The sequence below is a fragment of the Macrobrachium rosenbergii genome, chromosome 59, assembly GCF_040412425.1.
Source record: "Macrobrachium rosenbergii isolate ZJJX-2024 chromosome 59, ASM4041242v1, whole genome shotgun sequence".
NCBI lineage: Eukaryota > Metazoa > Arthropoda > Malacostraca > Decapoda > Palaemonidae > Macrobrachium > Macrobrachium rosenbergii.
The window spans coordinates 9,470,875-9,488,118 of record NC_089799.1 but is presented as its reverse complement, the minus strand read 5'-3'; the positions used below and the strand labels follow the sequence as shown (position 1 = coordinate 9,488,118).

General features: G+C 34.1%; 1 long non-coding RNA gene and 1 pseudogene across 1 annotated transcript in view; one reads left to right on the top strand and one right to left on the bottom strand.

Moving 5' to 3' along the window:
- The window catches only part of LOC136837467 (protein O-linked-mannose beta-1,2-N-acetylglucosaminyltransferase 1-like), a 174,022-nt pseudogene that overhangs the window by 120,631 nt on the left and 36,147 nt on the right, over positions 1 to 17,244 (top strand).
- Positions 1 to 17,244, bottom strand: part of LOC136837469 (uncharacterized) — a 221,144-nt gene that overhangs the window by 189,493 nt on the left and 14,407 nt on the right. The gene's annotated exons all lie outside the window — the stretch shown is intronic.

The window sequence follows — 17,244 nt, the reverse complement described above, 5'->3', positions numbered from 1 at the left end:
ATTTTTATACTTCAAATGTTAAGCCAATGTATGCCAGTTTCTGATATGAAACTCAGGTATATATAAGATATATATATTATATATATATATATATATATATATATATATATATATAAGTACATATATATATATATATATATATATATATATATATATATATATATGTATATATTTACATATGTAAACGAGTTTGTTCCCACGTGACATTTTTTATATTTTCAAATGTTACTTCACGTATGCTGCCTGATATGGAATCTGTGGGTGTTTACTGAGAATATATTAAAGCCATTAATGTCTGAGAGGTTAATTCTAAAACTAACAGATTGCAACATTAGTATTCTAGAACGATTAATTGTGTTAAAGGTTAATTAAAGATACCTAGAAAGGATAGTAGAGGTAAAATTCCAAGAGATTAAATTAGAATATTTTTTGACATATATATATTATTAGTATATATATATATATATATATATATATATATATATATATATATATATATATATATATATATATATATATGTATATATGAATTTATATCAAGCAGCATCATGTATTTTAACATTTTAAAGTATAAAAATGTCATGCGTATACAAACTTGTTTATATATATATATATATATATATATATATATATATATATATATATAGATATATATATAGATAATATATATATATATATATATATATTGTTATATATATATATATGTATATATGTACAATCAATTAAAGTTTTGCAACATACTTCAAAAGTTTTTGACAACAGCTTATAACAGCGACATCTGGCGCTATTTGGCAACTTAGTTGTAAGCCCGAAAAACAACTGAACACTACAGTGGTGGGTCCGAGAAATTACCTGCAGTTTCCCTGAAACAGGGCTTTTTCTGATACTGCTTACTGTTGTCATACTTTCATTTAATAAAAAGGATGTTACTATAATACTAGAGGTCATCGCTGTTCTTATATTTTAATATTTTCATCTCCAACTGCCACATCACTATCGTTGTTTATCTCCTTCATATGTGTGAACTTTGTGGCATAGGCCTACGACTGTTATAAGTTGAACTATTAGTCTTATTAACATCAACAAATACGACTTTTGTAAAGTTTTGCTTTGTACATTATTATTAATCAGATTTTTGAATGACTAATCCTATGTTATTGTGAGCTAGTGAAATTTTATATAAAATATACTGTTTTTGTTTTGTAATACATACAATATAATCGCGCAGGCGGCGCACACACACACACACACACACACACACACACATATATATATATATATATATATATATATATATATATATATATATATATATATATATATATATATAATGCCGTATCATGTGTAATTCTCATTTCTTTCATTGCTACTTAGGCCTATCATTTTATGCCTTTTATGAAGTTAACTGAATATATAACGCCTATTTTTGTATTCTTATTATCTAAGTTTCTAAGGAATTAAAATTAGCAAGAAGTTCAACATTAATTTAGTTAATGCTAAATGCAGCAGTGGCTAAGAAGACTACCATGCTCATCAGTGAAGAATGTCTCTCCTCTTCATAAAAGATGATTCTTTACAGAAATCATCGGCCACTGATTATATTATAACACAAACCCTAGCCTCTATTCTTTGTGTTTCGCTGATATAGTGTTTCTTGGCAGGAGAGTATGATGAAATAATATTTTGGTCTCATGTAGCCTGTTACGGATAGTTTGAGCAGCAACTTGAAGGGAAAGTGTAATGTTCTCTCTTATGGCAACACCGGCTTGTCAGGGAATTAGGCGGAGCTCCTCAGCGGGATCATCCGATGATGATCCTTAACAGTAGTCACAACAATGGGGTCGTCCTCCACTTTTTACAATGAATTTATCATATTACCTCGTTCTCTCTGTTGTTTTATTCCTCTATACATGGTTGTTTTATTTACGCTAAGCTATCGAGCAATATCTACAACAGAGACATTAGTCTTATGCAAGGTAATGATTGTGGTGCAGCAGTCTGTTACCTATCTTATCGGTGCAAGTGACGAGAGAGTTTAGTTTAATTTTCCTGCCCGAATGTGGAGTCACACGATAACATACGATGTTACGAGATTTTCTTCTTTTGTTTTTGACAACAATAATGGTTGAATTCTTTCTTTCTTTATTTATATATAATTTCATTGATGATTATTCAATATTACTATTAGTCAATAAGTTTTTATCTGGATTCGAAATATAGTTTCTTCTTTGACTCTTTTGCCCAATCATCTGAAGTGAAATTTTCAAAATGTTTCTGTCATTTTTTCGTAATATGAATTTTTCACTCACCATTCTTTTTATATTGTTAACCGTATGATTAATAACCAACGTCGAATAAGAAAATTACATTTCCTTGTAAATATCAAAAGAACAAATTACTGTTAGGTGAACGAAACTTCTGGAACATGTTGCAAAACATTTTTGAGTGACTGTACATATATATACATATATAAACGTACACGTACATTAAGTATACATAACAAATACATGCATCGTGTTCTAAAAGTAAAACCTCGACTCATTCATCTGTTCATTTTTATAACCAAGTATTTTCTCTTGATACACAACCAATTACTGTCTATTAAAGCCACGTAACAATTCCAGCGTTACAGCGTACACATTTCATCATAACGAAATAAAAAAAAAAAAGAATTTCAGCCTCGATATTAGATCTCGCATAGCAAATTCCATTAGTCCCGTTTACGACAGCGAATGAAGAATTCCAGTCTTTCTGATATCAATCCATTTGCTATTTCAGGGCCTAACTGAGCTTCCAGACTTCAAAGCGGAGAGAGTGAGTATGAATATTCCATATCCTAATTCCGTAAGATCTAACTCATCTAATACATAAATTAGCGTGCTGGTTTTCGATTCTGTAAAATTAGACGTAGTGGCTCCCCTACGTGTGTGCGTGTTGGTATAACATTTTGTTTATAATAAAACTGCAGTGGTAACAGACAATGCAAAAAATGATTGACAGATTAAGAAGACTTTCCATAAGTGTCATGCTGCCTTCTCTTCTCGACTCTATGCTAGCACACTGTTAAAAGCTTTTCGTTCTAGAAATAGGAATTAGGATCTAAAACATTCGTCAAAAAACGAAGCTAGTCTAGACTAATTCTTTAAAGTCACCTAGGAACCTAGCTGTTGGAGCTCTGTCTTCAAGTCATCTAGATCATGGAATTGCGTTTAGTTCTCTGCTTCGTGTTTCTCGTTAGAATTTGTGGTCGGCAAACTCAGTATGGTTTATAATAAACTTTTATCCCCCATCCCATTTCTACCTCACGAATATACCTAAATATCTGCCTATACTCTTTTCCCTCCTCCCTCTTCAGCTTTCATCTTTTTCTTCTTCTTTTACTTTTTCTCTTTCCCTTTGCCTCTGAAGATTCAGCGACCTATGTTCCATCTGGGATCAAGAGAGAAAATAGCCGCCGTCTCCTGGAAAAATGGAGAGGCATTTTCGAGAATAAAGAAGGGAGAAGAAGAATGGCGGGGAAGAGAGAATGGGAGAGATAGAGAGAGATAGAACAGGAGACCTCTCTCACTGTATACAGGATGGAGGGCTTCACAGAGATAATTGTCTTCCCTCTGTTCGACAGAATTGATTTCCTTTTCATTTAGCGCCATCGCCTTCCGGTTTCTTGTTTTTTTTTTTCTATATTTTGGTGTCTGCTTTGAAGGCAGTGCTTTAGTCCATTAATGTTGAAGTGTGTTATGATTTGAACTGACAAGACAAATATTTTATTTAATAAACGTAACATAATTAATTTATGTCTTTTGACAGTTTTATGTATACTTAGTCGTATAAAATGCATGCACGGAAAGTGTGACTGAACGTGTGTATGTATGTATGTATGTGTATATATATATTATATATATATATATATATAAACAATATATTTATTACATATATAAACAATATATATATATATATATATATATATATATATATACATATATATATATATATATGTGTGTGTGTGTGTGTGTGTGTGTGTGTGTAAGCATATGTATAAATATATAAGTGTGAATGTATGAATTTCATTTATATACAGAATTATATATGAATTATAAACAGTTATGCTTTACAGTCATTTGAAAATTGAAACCCCTTGAAAACCTGACCAACTGCTTAGAAAAAGATCTTACAAAAAAAATATTATACACTGTGAAACTAAAGAAATATGTGCTGCATATTAAATGAATAAAAAACCAAGCCAATAAATGTGACAAAAATAAGACAAACTATTTATGATTTAATGCTTTTCTATTTAAATTAGAGGGCATCAGAGTCGATGCTATTCTATTTAAATTAGAGGGCATTAGTTAGAGTGGCACATGGGAACAGGAATCACTTAAGACCGACAGGAGTCAGGAATATTAACCTGTCTTGAAGCTTCACCTCCCCTGTAACAGAAAATTGAAGAGATATCGGAAACAGAGTGAAGAAATCGTGAAAATGCAACGATCGTGTGAAATAAACCTATATCGTAAGTGTAGGAGAGGTTTGCAATGAAAATGAATGTAAAAATGAAATAAAACAAATGAAACAGATAAGAAACAAAAGTGTCCTTCTCAAACAAGGAAGGGCAATGCAAATCTTTGCCGGAAATGAAAGTGATTAAATGCGCGTTAGAAAGGCCAGTAGGCTATATAGAAAACATCCCTAAACCTATATCAAGTTCAAGGGAAGGCACGGGGATACAGTCGTTTCAACATAAGAGCCGAATTGAATTGAATATAGAACTTAGGCCAACGGTCAAGCACTGGGACCTATGAAGTCATTCAGCGTTAAAACGAAATTGACACTAAAAGGTCTGAAAGGTTAAGTAACAGGAGGAAAACCTCAAAGCAGTTGCACAATGAATCAATTGTTATGAGAGTCTGGAAAGTAAGATGGAAGAAAGAGAATATGAAAGGAGGTATAGTAAAAGGAACGAAAGGGGTTGCAGCTACGGGCCAAAGGCAAGGCCGCAAAAACCTTAAGTAATGCCTGCAGTGCACCGCATGAGGTGCACTGACGGCACTAACGTACAAGAGAATCGTTTAGTGAGAATTCCAACAAACATCTGATGGAGGAACCACCGCTTTATCGATTAGAGAGTTGGGAACTGAGATTAAGTCAAACTGAAAAGTCGGTATGCTTTTAAGCGTGGTCCTAAATGAAGCTAAAGGAAGAGATGTAGGAGGAACTGGCTAATAACCGAGAATATGAGAAAAGAGAGAAAACAAAAACACCGTAAGAGGAAACAGACCTTGAAGTCGAGTACTAGCAGAGGGTTTATTGCTGAATCTGATTTAGTAATGAAATGTAAGAGTCAGAAAAACACAGGCGTCTGCTTTGCTCGATAAAATATTATTATTATTATTATTATTATTATTATTATTATTATTATTATTATTATTATTATTACTGCTGGATTTGATTTAGTAAGGGAATCAGAAAAAAACACAGGCGTTGGCTTTGCTTGAGAAAATATCTATTATTATTATTATTATTATTATTATTATTATTATTATTATTATTATTATTATTATTATTATTATTACTGCTGGATCTGATTTAGTAAGAGAATCGGAAAAACACAGGTGTTGGCTTTGCTTGAGAAAATATCTATTATTATTATTATTATTATTAGTAGTAGTAGTAGTAGTAGTAGTAGTAGTAGTAGTAGTAGTAGTACTGCAGGATATGCACAATTTTTAAAAGTAGAGTACTGAACGAACTCTTTAGCACTTCAGAAACTCCTGTTACCTACTTCAGAGATGATGAAATGCATAAAAGAAAATACTGCTTCAGGCACTTCAAACATGGCAGAAAAACCTCGGGCGAAGCCTGCCTCTTTTCAGCGAAACAGCTCCCCATTAAAGGATTAAATTCGACGAGAAGATTGGTTACCATGACAGTAATCTCTCGGTTAGCATCTATCACAAATTCTTACATGACATGATTATCGTTGATTTGGTCTAGCTTAAGGGAGGGGATATTGTCCATGTCACTGAAAGTATTAAATTAATCAGTACCCTTACGTATGCTTTATGTCTTTTAATACTTCCCCATATATATATGTATATATATATATATATATATATATATATATATATATATATATATATATACAGTATATATATTGTATATATATATATAATATATACAGTATATACATTGTATATATAAATATATATAGTGTATATATGATTAATTTAATATTTTCAAAGACATAGCCCTAGGCGTAAGCTAGATACTGATTAATTTAATATTTTCAGGAATCATATGACAATAGCCTATATATAAGCTAGACAAATCATATATATATATATATATAGGAATATATATGTATATATATATATATATATATATATATATATATATATATAATTGTTGTCCACCTCCTTGCTAGTGGTTTTGTCCAAGCAGTGTAGGGGCCGAGGCTAAAGTACACTGAAAACCAATGAACATCAGTTCATACATTCATTATTCATCCCATCTAAACACCATCATAAAGGGGAATGTTTAGCAGGAATGTTTTTTTAAGAGCCCACAGACTATGACTGTGCTCCTAAGCGCCTCGAAGAGGAGAGAAAACACATGAAATTACCTCCTTAAAGAAAGATATCAATCCGTGGTTCAGCTGGGTTGCTTTAAAAAAATTAAATACATAAAATAAAAGCACTTTGTATCCATTTCTATACGACAATAAAAATAGCTTTGAGCTTCGCTAATAAAACATTATATAGCTGCCTTTCCAACCAAAGTTCGCGATAATAGAATGCTTTTAGGTTATGGTAGAGATAAGATGCATAACTTATTGAACGAGTTTTGAACGTGTCTATGAGACAAAAGAAAAGCCGATAATATCGAAACAAACTGGAATCCCAGATGATGTGATACAGACTAACATGGATAGATTACATGACTATTCACAAGCAATAGCCCCGTAAGGGGGTAGTGCCGTCAGTGCACCTCACTCGGTGCACTATCAGCATTACTTGAGGTTCTTTGCAGCGTCCCTTCGGCCCCTAGCTGCAACCCCTTTCACTCCCCCTGCTACACTTTCGAAACATTTTTACTCTCAATAATTTAACTTTGTGCTAAATGACCTCGTAGGTCCCAACGCATGGCCTTTGGCCTAGATTTTATATTCCAATCCCTTCACAAACACAGGGTTATAAAGACAAACTGGGAACCTGAGTAATACTCTTATAAGGCATGGAAGGGTTGAACCATTTGGAAGATGTTTCAAGAAAGGCTGAGCTAGCTAGAGCGCAGCTGAATTTATGGGACAGAATTGAGGATGTAGGGAAATATCAGTTAGGAATTTATGAAATTAATTACTGTTGTAGAATTATTGTTATATCATCTGTGTTAGAGTAAAAAAAGGTGGAAGCCGTTGAGATTCGTAAAGAGAGAGTGAGTGTGGGGTGAAACGTTTAAATGAACGTCGTGAGCTCAATGAAAAAAGTAAATGTTACAGAACAAAAGAATGGTCAAAGCGTTTTGAGACAGCATTGTCAGGTAGAATGAACTGAAGAGATGACAATGGTTATATACTGAATTTAATTAGTCTAGAAGAAAGAGAAAAGGGAAGCCTAAAATATGCTTAGCGGATGATATGACAAAAGAGTGAGATAGCAGAGGCCTCAATTTCCAGAGATTAGTGATGTAATGCATACTAAAGAAGGTCGATCTGTTGCAGGCAAGACTATCTGAAGATAAACTTACTGTGAGTCCAGAAGTTTTTAAACATAGGGGCCAAATCTTGACTACGCAAATGAAAGAAGGCTGTGACAACGGCTCTTTGTGTTTTTATGATGAGTGTCCGTACCTGAGCATCTGAGCAGAGAGAGAGAGAGAGAGAGAGAGAGAGAGAGAAAATACAAAGTTGGAGAGACATCGAGACAGGAAGTACTACCATGTGTCCTAAAATTACGTTAACGCTGTATAGGTCTGTCGTGGTTTTCAGACTAATGTCATTACCGCTGTCCCCTCGGAGATGAGTAAATGAAAACGGGCGACCATCATAACGACAGCCTGTTAAAAAGCCGCCTAGAACTTTGATGGAAGCTAACGTAGTTATGAATAGGTAACTGACTGCGAAAGACCGATTGGTGTAGGGAAGAAGCAAAAGGAAATGGGGTGGAGGTGGAAGGGGTAGGGGTAATCGACATGGGCAGGGGGTGGTGGTGGTGAAGGGGGGAGGGTGTGAAGGCGTTGCTTCATTGGCTGGTATGAGGAAATTGGATGTGTCATTTGAGCGCGCGAAGTTTTCCAATTTGTGGACGTCATTAGCATTCAAAAAAGGGAAGAACGAAAGGAGAAGACATCTGTGCTTTGGTTCTGCATATGATCGCTTTCTCATTTTTACCCCTGTTCTTCTCGTTTGCTTTTTTAACCCCCCCCCCACCTCTTTGTGGCTTTGTTTTTGTACTTCTCTGCATACAGGGGAATTCCTGCCTTATCTCAACATCTCAGTTTTCTGTAACCATTTTACCTTAACGCCTCCGTTTTCTGTAACCATTTTACCCCAACATCTCCGTTTTCTGTCCTTGTCACCATTAACATTATATATATATATATATATATATATATATATATATATATATATATATATATATATATATATACGTATGTATATATACAAAATATTTTTCTATAACGGATTACTCAGACTAGATGGTCGCATCTACTACATAACTACGAAAATAAGAACGGCGCTCTTGAGTTAATTAAACACCAAATTGCTTAATTAACTCACTTTACTTTTACTCGCACTTGATAACTATGTGAAAATTTATATCTGGTTCAAGTTTTCAAAGGAGTGAAGGAGCTCCTATTTTGGAAATTGCTGAATAACGTTAACGGTAATATGCTGATGCTTTTAACAAAAAAATCAGATACACTATTGGGGTGGAGATATATTAAAATGTCAAGCCTGATTCGAAAATGTAACTCAGATACTTTTATTATGGATAGCGATACAATTATATCATTATGGAAATGATCCTTCATACAAACCACAACATATCGGTAGCACTTAATCCAAGATTAATGACGATATCGTATATAGCCTACAGAGAGAGTGTTATTATTGATTCGACACATCCACTGTGATTCGGTCTATCTAACTAAAGTCCTTGTCGACGGAACTTCCTACTTGGGGATTTAATTTTTCTATACGTGTAATTATATCGCGTTGTTGACAATATAATGTAAAATCAAAGAGAAACTTTAAACAGCAGTGCAATATTAGAGAATTCCAGAGTATTATTATTATTATTATTATTATTATTATTATTATTATTATTATTATTATATGAAGACCCTCTGTCAAACAAAGAAACTCACTCGAGAAGCTGAGAAACCGCATTAGAAACTCAACGGCATCTAGAGTGCCATTTGTTGCTGTTTTGGAAAAAGTAATACCTCAGGTAAGCACAGTGATTAAATTGATACGAAGGCGAATTTATTATTATTATTATTATTATTTATTATTATTATTATTATTATTATTATTATTATTATTGCTGCTGCTGTTGCGGTTTTGGAAAAAGCAATACCACAGGCAATGCCATTCGAAAGCAATCACGATGCTCATATTGATACGAAGGCGAATTTCGTCAAAAATCAGAAGCAGAAAGATTAAGTTATTCCTTTCAGAAACATTCAAGACGGTTTTCGACACAAGACAACATCGCTAATTAGCTCTCAGTTCTCTGCAAAGTTGTCGCATGTTCTCCCGGAAGGTAATTGATGAAAACTGTCAGTCAAATCAATCAGTCTCGTTAGCAAGTTGTTCGCACTGACATTTTCCGATGGCAACTGTGAAGTCTTGGTGATCCAATTATTTTTATATTATTGTCTTGAATTCTCAAGAGCTATTTTCATATTGTTCTAACGAGTTTATGGTGACATCGTTTATGTAACATCTGAATGATTTATGTTCGCCGAAAATGTCTCGAGTTGTCTAGACTTCAGTGTCGTAGCTGTCATGAAGACGTAATATGGCTTTATTTGCTTTCGTTGATATCCAAAAGGCAGTTCTCTCTCTCTCTCTCTCTCTGAAGGCTAATATATTACGGCTTCTGCACATTGGTGGTTGCTCTTACTGAGTATCCTGGTCACTTTTATATTTTTTCTACTTATCTTTACAGTCAGAACGGTGACAGACAACAGACAACACTAATATAACTGTTGCATAAAAGAAAAGGATATTTATTTCACCAGTCATTTTCCCGATCACCAAACCCTTTAAACCGTTTCATTTATTTATACGAAGGCCAAAGCACTCTCCTGCTACACCATTCAATATAGGAGTAACCCTCCACCTCTCAAAAGAAATCCCACCACCAAGTCCATAGTCCCCGCCAACCCCTAGCGGCCAAGTCAACCCGTTTTTCTTTCTCCAAAGCCTGGAATTAAAGGGAAACCTATGTAAAATTAAAGGGAACACTGTGTGAAATCGAAATGCACTGTTCGTAACACAGAAGGAATCATGGACCATCACCAATGCATGTTATAAGGGTCAGGTAAACTCAGGGCTAGGAAGGGAATACAAAGATTGCTGTAAAAAAAATAATAATAAATTTAAGCATTTAAAAAAAAATTCGGTCACCGAACAGAGCATTAAAAGGGATTGACGATCTAATCGAGGGAACAATTCTGAAAGATTCTTTCCTCCACTCTTTCTTTGCTTTTCCTTCTTAATTTACTTCACTTCCTTCCACCGTTTAGTTTTCTTTGCCTATTAGACAGAGTTTCCTGTTCGCCAGCTTACTCTAACACGGTGACTATCTAATCCGTAAGTTAAAAGGTATCATAAATGTTTTTTCTTACGACTATATTCCCAACTGAGAAAGATCATTGCAGCATTACTGATATCTTAAGGAAAGGTGCCATCAGTCGTCTAATATGCTTTAATCGTGATGACCACAGTTGAAATAAATTCTTGTTAACCTTTCATAAAAATGTTTGAACCGACAGTTAAAAGGTAAATATTCTTTTATGATTATATTCCCCACTGAGAAAGATCATTGCAGTATTACTGATGTCTTAAAGAAAAACGCTATCAGTCGTCTAATATGCTTTTATCGTGATGACCACAATGGAAATAAACTATTGTTAAACTTTTCATAAAAATGTTTCAAATCGCTTCTGAAAATGTTGAATGCAACGTTTTCAAAATGCAAAAAGTAACGTCTCAATTTATTACGCGTAACTTTTCAAAATATTACGGACAGTGTTCATAGGGTACTGCAGTTTCAACAGAGCGGTACTAATTCGGTTTATTTGTGAATATGGCCAACATTAAATTCGAAATATTGCAAATAGATTTACTGCGGTGTTTAATGAATTTACCATCAAAAACTTTATGAAATACAGCACTGCATAATGTTCAAATAGGTAGTTAGCATAAATACATTAACCGTTTGTCCAATGAATTCACAAAATATATTCACGATTCAGAATATATTCATGTCTTTGAGTCGTAGAGAACGTTTTTTTTTTTTTTATTGCCTCAAGGAGTCCTTCAGACATCAGGAACCTTTATTAATCATGAAATATATTTTTTTATATATATTTTTTTAATTTCTAGCCACTCCTTCCCCCATTACCCTAAGGCTTCCGATGAATTATGAATTACATTTGATTGTAAAACCCCCACACAATATTAATAAGTAAGGAAAGACTCGTAATTTAATGAGCTAATAATAAACAGAGTTTCTAACAATGAAATATAAAGTCTCAATCAAAACTCTGATACGAATTAATTCCTTTACGAGTTATAAAGGTAGTTATTTTGGTATATATATACATATATATATATATATATATATATATATATATATATATATATATATATATATATATACACAGAGTATATTATGTATGTATATGTATTCACATACACATGCATATACATATATAAATAATACATATATATACCGTATACATATATATTATTTTTTACATTATACGACTTCCTATATCGTTGACATTTACTTCACGAGAATTTATCCAAGTTGTTGGAAGTTTAACTCATTTCTCAGTAATGACTTGCAAGGCAAAGTACAATTCCGCACTCAAGAAGTAAGACGTCATTGTCATAATTACAAATATGTATGTATATATACATAAAAAATATATACACGTATATGTATGTATGTATGTATGTATGTATGTATGTATGTATGTATGTATGTATATATATATACACACATGTATATTGTTACGAAGTGATCAAGCACCTGGTTATTTCACATATAATAATACCAAAAAGTTACCTCACATCGACCAGATACTTGAAACCTCATAACAAAGATGTTTGACTGATTTCTAAAGGTACAGTGATCCCATAAAACTTACTTATCACTTGAGAAAATCAACAACTTATACTGTTATGGTGAGGCAACAATTAATAAGTTATATCCAGACTAGTAAAATGGGTATCACTTCAACAAAACACTGTAGCTGTCTCCTCTGGTTCTATTTTTACCTAGAAAAAGTCTCAGGTGAACAAACAGATACATCACTTACCTTGTACACATTCATTAATGTCTCTAATACTGGTGGTCAAAATGAAACGTTGTGTTTTAAAAAACTTTAAAACAAACAGGTTTTATTTCTAAGTTCAAAAGTTATATGCAGAGTCTACAATCAAAAGATTTACTATTAATTGACAGTGTAGGATTTAAGTATTTCTTAATCAAGTTTAATTTACAAACTTTAATTTATTAAGAAAGCACTTGGTTAGGGGTAAGATTCAAACCATTAACTATCACTTCATGTTTTAAGTATATATCTGATTAATTAAACACAAACATTCACCAAAATATTACTGACTGGAATCCACATAAACATTTCTCTAAAATCTCAATAACAAGTATACTAACAAAATGTTAAGAAATCACCAGCAACAAAACTTTGAAACACAGTAATTATAACATTTATAGTAATATGATAACACAGATATAAGAATGAAATATGCAAAATGGAAATATACCAACCACTAAAAATATGCTTAAAGATTATATCAATTTCTCAAAAGATTACTTTACTTAAAAAGAAAGTTAAACTCACGTCTTTCTAAGACTTCTCATAGACAACACCAACAAGTCACAAAGACCTATACAAATATATATAATTAGCAGCAAGACACATTAGCACTTCACAAGCAATAAGAGATATGTTCATCTCTATCAAAGTACACTTCTTTCACCTAGAAATATCACTTTAATTTAACATAACAAAACCAGTAAATTCTACTTTACCTTTTATAATTATTACACCATTACACACCTTCCACAATGCTTGCAGAAAACAATATTTCAGATCACCTTTTACAAAATTAACACACTCTCTGGGGTGAGTTTTAACAGAGCTTTACAAACAGTAAACCATCAGTAACTCTTTATATATATGAATGGGATTATTGAGAGAGAGAGAGAGAGAGAGAGAGAGAGAGAGAGAGAGAGAGAGAGAGGAGAGAGAGAGTGGAGAGAGAGAGGACCTATTTCCAGCAAGCTCTGTTCCTGACTGACAGCATGTCAACTTCAACTCTCTTACTGTTCCTCATTCCATTACTCAGTTTACAAAAAAAGAATAAGCACAGACAGCTAATAAACATAGGTTAGACACATATGATGAAGACATAATAGGTAACCCTGCCGGTTGGCTGACAGCTCATCACGATAGGATAAGAGGGCTTGCCTTCCTGACCCCCAAACAACTGAGTAAATACCGGATGTACTAAGTGATCTGATACACCTAAAATATCTCTCCTCTCCACAACAAATGACGAATCTGCAAGCAAAACATCAAAATTTTCACAGAGACACATTTAACACTTTGTAGAATGGTTATATTATAACACTTATAATAATATACATATGTATATGTATATATGTGTGTATAATGAATTTTTTACACATTAAATACACGCTGTTTTTCACCATACTGTACCAAGTTCTTCATTAATACCTGCCTGCTTTTCAGTTTAGGCCAAAATCAGGTGTGGGGGAGAGAGAGAGAGAGAGAGAGAGAGAGAGAGAGAGAGAGAGAGAGAGAGAGAGAGAGATGACGAACTGAGTCAAAAGAACAAGAGTGAGGGGAGGAGGGAAGACCAGAGAACTTTCACCTATGAAAGAGGTAATTGGCCAATGGAAAATGGAGTCTGAAGGTAAATGGAGGGCCATTTTTGAGGACGTTGTTTTGATTGCGAAGTTTCGGTGGTATTTTATTCCCTAAGAGGCATGAGGTTCTAATTACCCTTTGGCTAGTGTTTTCAAGAGTCGGCGTTTTCTCCCGAGTGTCATTTTTTTTCGGGGGAGGGGGAAAATGGTCCAACGTTGTTTTATGGAAGGGGAGTGGGGAGGGGGGAAGGAAGGGTGGGGGATTTACTGGAGGGATTTACCTTTCATCTTTCGAGGTTAGAAACGTTGGGGAACTGCATTTCTCCTTCAACTTATTCCTTCTTTTTCTCCTTTTTTTCTTTCCGTCTCTCGTCTTTGTGGGCAGAAAGAAACGGTCTTCTTTTGTTCGAAAAAAAAGGTCCAATAGGAATAGCTCCGAGGGAGAGAAAAAATGGTGTGATGAGAAAGTTGGCTAGGATAGAAGTTGTTGGTTCTAATTGATCTGCTCCTCTTTCAATAGATGGCGTTTTTTGTCTAACTCCATTTTTTTTGTACCTACTTTTGTGCTTTCTTGTTTTATCAACGTTATCTCGGACAAAAATAAGTTTCAATTCCTGAATTGAATACAGAATTTAGGCCAAGGCCAAGCACTGGGAACTATCAGGTCATTCAGCGCTGAAAGGGAAATTGACAGTAAGAAGGTTTGGAAGATTTAAGAGGAGGAGAACTCGCAGTTGCACAATTAAACAATTGTTAGAGAGGGTGGAAAGTCAGATGGAAGAAAGAGGATATGAAACAGAGGAAGAGTAAAAGGAATGAAAGGGGTTGCAGCTGAGGCCGAAGGGACGCTGCAAAGAACCTAGTAATGCCTACAGTGCACCACGTGAGTTGCACTGACGGCACTAACCCTACGGGGACCTAATGAAATTGGAAGGCTGGTCTGTCTTCACACCTTACTGTCTGTCCCCGGAGTAAGAGCATGTTGTATGTATGCACTGGAAGGTAACCCTCAAGAACGAATGGACTAATTTTGATGAATACTGGTGAGAGATCATGGGGATACCTCATTCCTAATAATTAACTCTTTTGACATCAATAACGATTTAAGGCCATCTAGTCCATAACACTTCTTTCGCTTATTTTCCGCTGTGCTTTGTCGTTTTTTTTTTATCAGTGAAGTAAAAATATTCAGCCAAGTTTATCGTCCTTCTAAACAGAGAGAGAGAGAGAGAGAGAGAGAGAGAGAGAGAGAGAGAGAGAGAGAGAGAGAGAGAGAGAGAGAGACTTTCCGGTTGAATTGTGGAGGATAAATCATTCTCTATTTTCCAGTGAGAGAGAGAGAGAGAGGGGGGGCGCGGGCGGGAGATAAAACATCTTGGATTAAATTGTACAGAATAAATCGTTTTTTATTTTTTTCGGTTCGCAAACTGGTTGGTAACAGAGATAAATATCAAATATTCAGGATTCTTGATTGTCGATTGCACCTGTATGAATAAATGCATTTTAATTTAATTCAATTTTTCGGCTTATTTTAAATATTTTTGTGACTCATTCTAAGAAAATGGTTTACGTTACGTCAAGTTTTTCGTAGTTATTATTATTGTTGTTGTTCAAATGTTATTAATATTATTTTATTGATGCTGCATTTACTAAATCTTGATAGAAAATTACAGAATAATTATCGACCGGAATCTGTTTATATGAAACATTAAAGCTATGTGGAAATTTAATTGACAAAGTATACAAGAAAGATCCTTCATGGCAGCTATGTGAGAGCTGATATTCAGCTCATTGGTCCATAAAACTATTCTAATAATAATAATAATAATACATAATAATAATAATAATAATAATAATAATAATATGATACCTTTATACATCAGACCTGAGACAAGGCGGTGAAGTGAGTCAAAATATATAATAAACCACTTAAAAGAAAAAACGTATCCGAGAAAAAATCATCCTGGAAGAGACAACGTTGCCACTTCGTAATCTGGGTAAACTGCAGAAATATTGCATATAAGCTAGGTAAAGGAAAGATAATTCTTTTATTCTTGGTAAATGAGCCAATTGGCGTACGTCTTTGACAGATGGTAGAAAAGGAACTTTTTTTTTTTTTTCGCCTATCTTAGAGGCAGCATCTAAAGTACTTTTGGAGAGAGAGAGAGAGGAGAGAGAGAGAGAGAGAGAGAGAGAGAGAGAGAGAGAGAGAGAGAGAGAGAGAATATCCAAATAAAACATTATGATGGGGTCACTGAACTCCATATCTTTACTCAAGGGATTTGAATCAACTTGACACCGTACATTCTCTCTCTCTCATCAGACACTCGTACAGTTTAGCATTCCATTTAATTCTTTACGAAAACCCTCACGCAGGTGTTCTTAAACCCATGTTGTGAGCCCCTGCATTAACGGCACAAAACTAAGCTTTGATTTGTAGTTAAAACTCGGTTAATTCATCTAGTTATTGATTATAAGGGGGATTTTTTCAGAGAAGTATAATGAAAGAAGCACCTTCTCAAATAGTACCACATTTCAGAAGAGCAATTAGGTTGTATAATATTAGAGCCTGTAGGAGGAACTAGCTTTTTAATATCGGAGGGAAGGTTTGAAGAAATGTTGGACAAAAGGAATTTGGGCAATATTCACATAAACACAAGTGCTTCTGATTTTGTCCTCTGAAGCCAAAAAAGAATTGACTTAACGAAGGGTCTTCTAGGAGAAGCTAAAATCTGAGATATAACGACGTATTAAAAAAATTATCAAATCCTTTACAGGAACTTTTAATAGTAGAGCCGTGATTCATCCTGTCAGGAGCCGTCACTTCTTCCTTCTCAAGGAAGTCTGGTTGACATGAATAAAAGATGTGGATGACCCTAGGTTTCTCTCAAGGGAATTATGTGCCTCGGTAAGATTTAAAAGGTGAGTGTTTTATTGTTTCTTTTGGTGAACCATAATTCCATCTGCTCCACAAAATCAACTTCGCTCGACTTTCGATACCAATGAAGTGCGGAATGGATAGTCTTAACTGAACCGAGTATAGAATTTAGGCCAAAGGCTAAGCACTGGGACCTATAAAGTCATTCAGAGC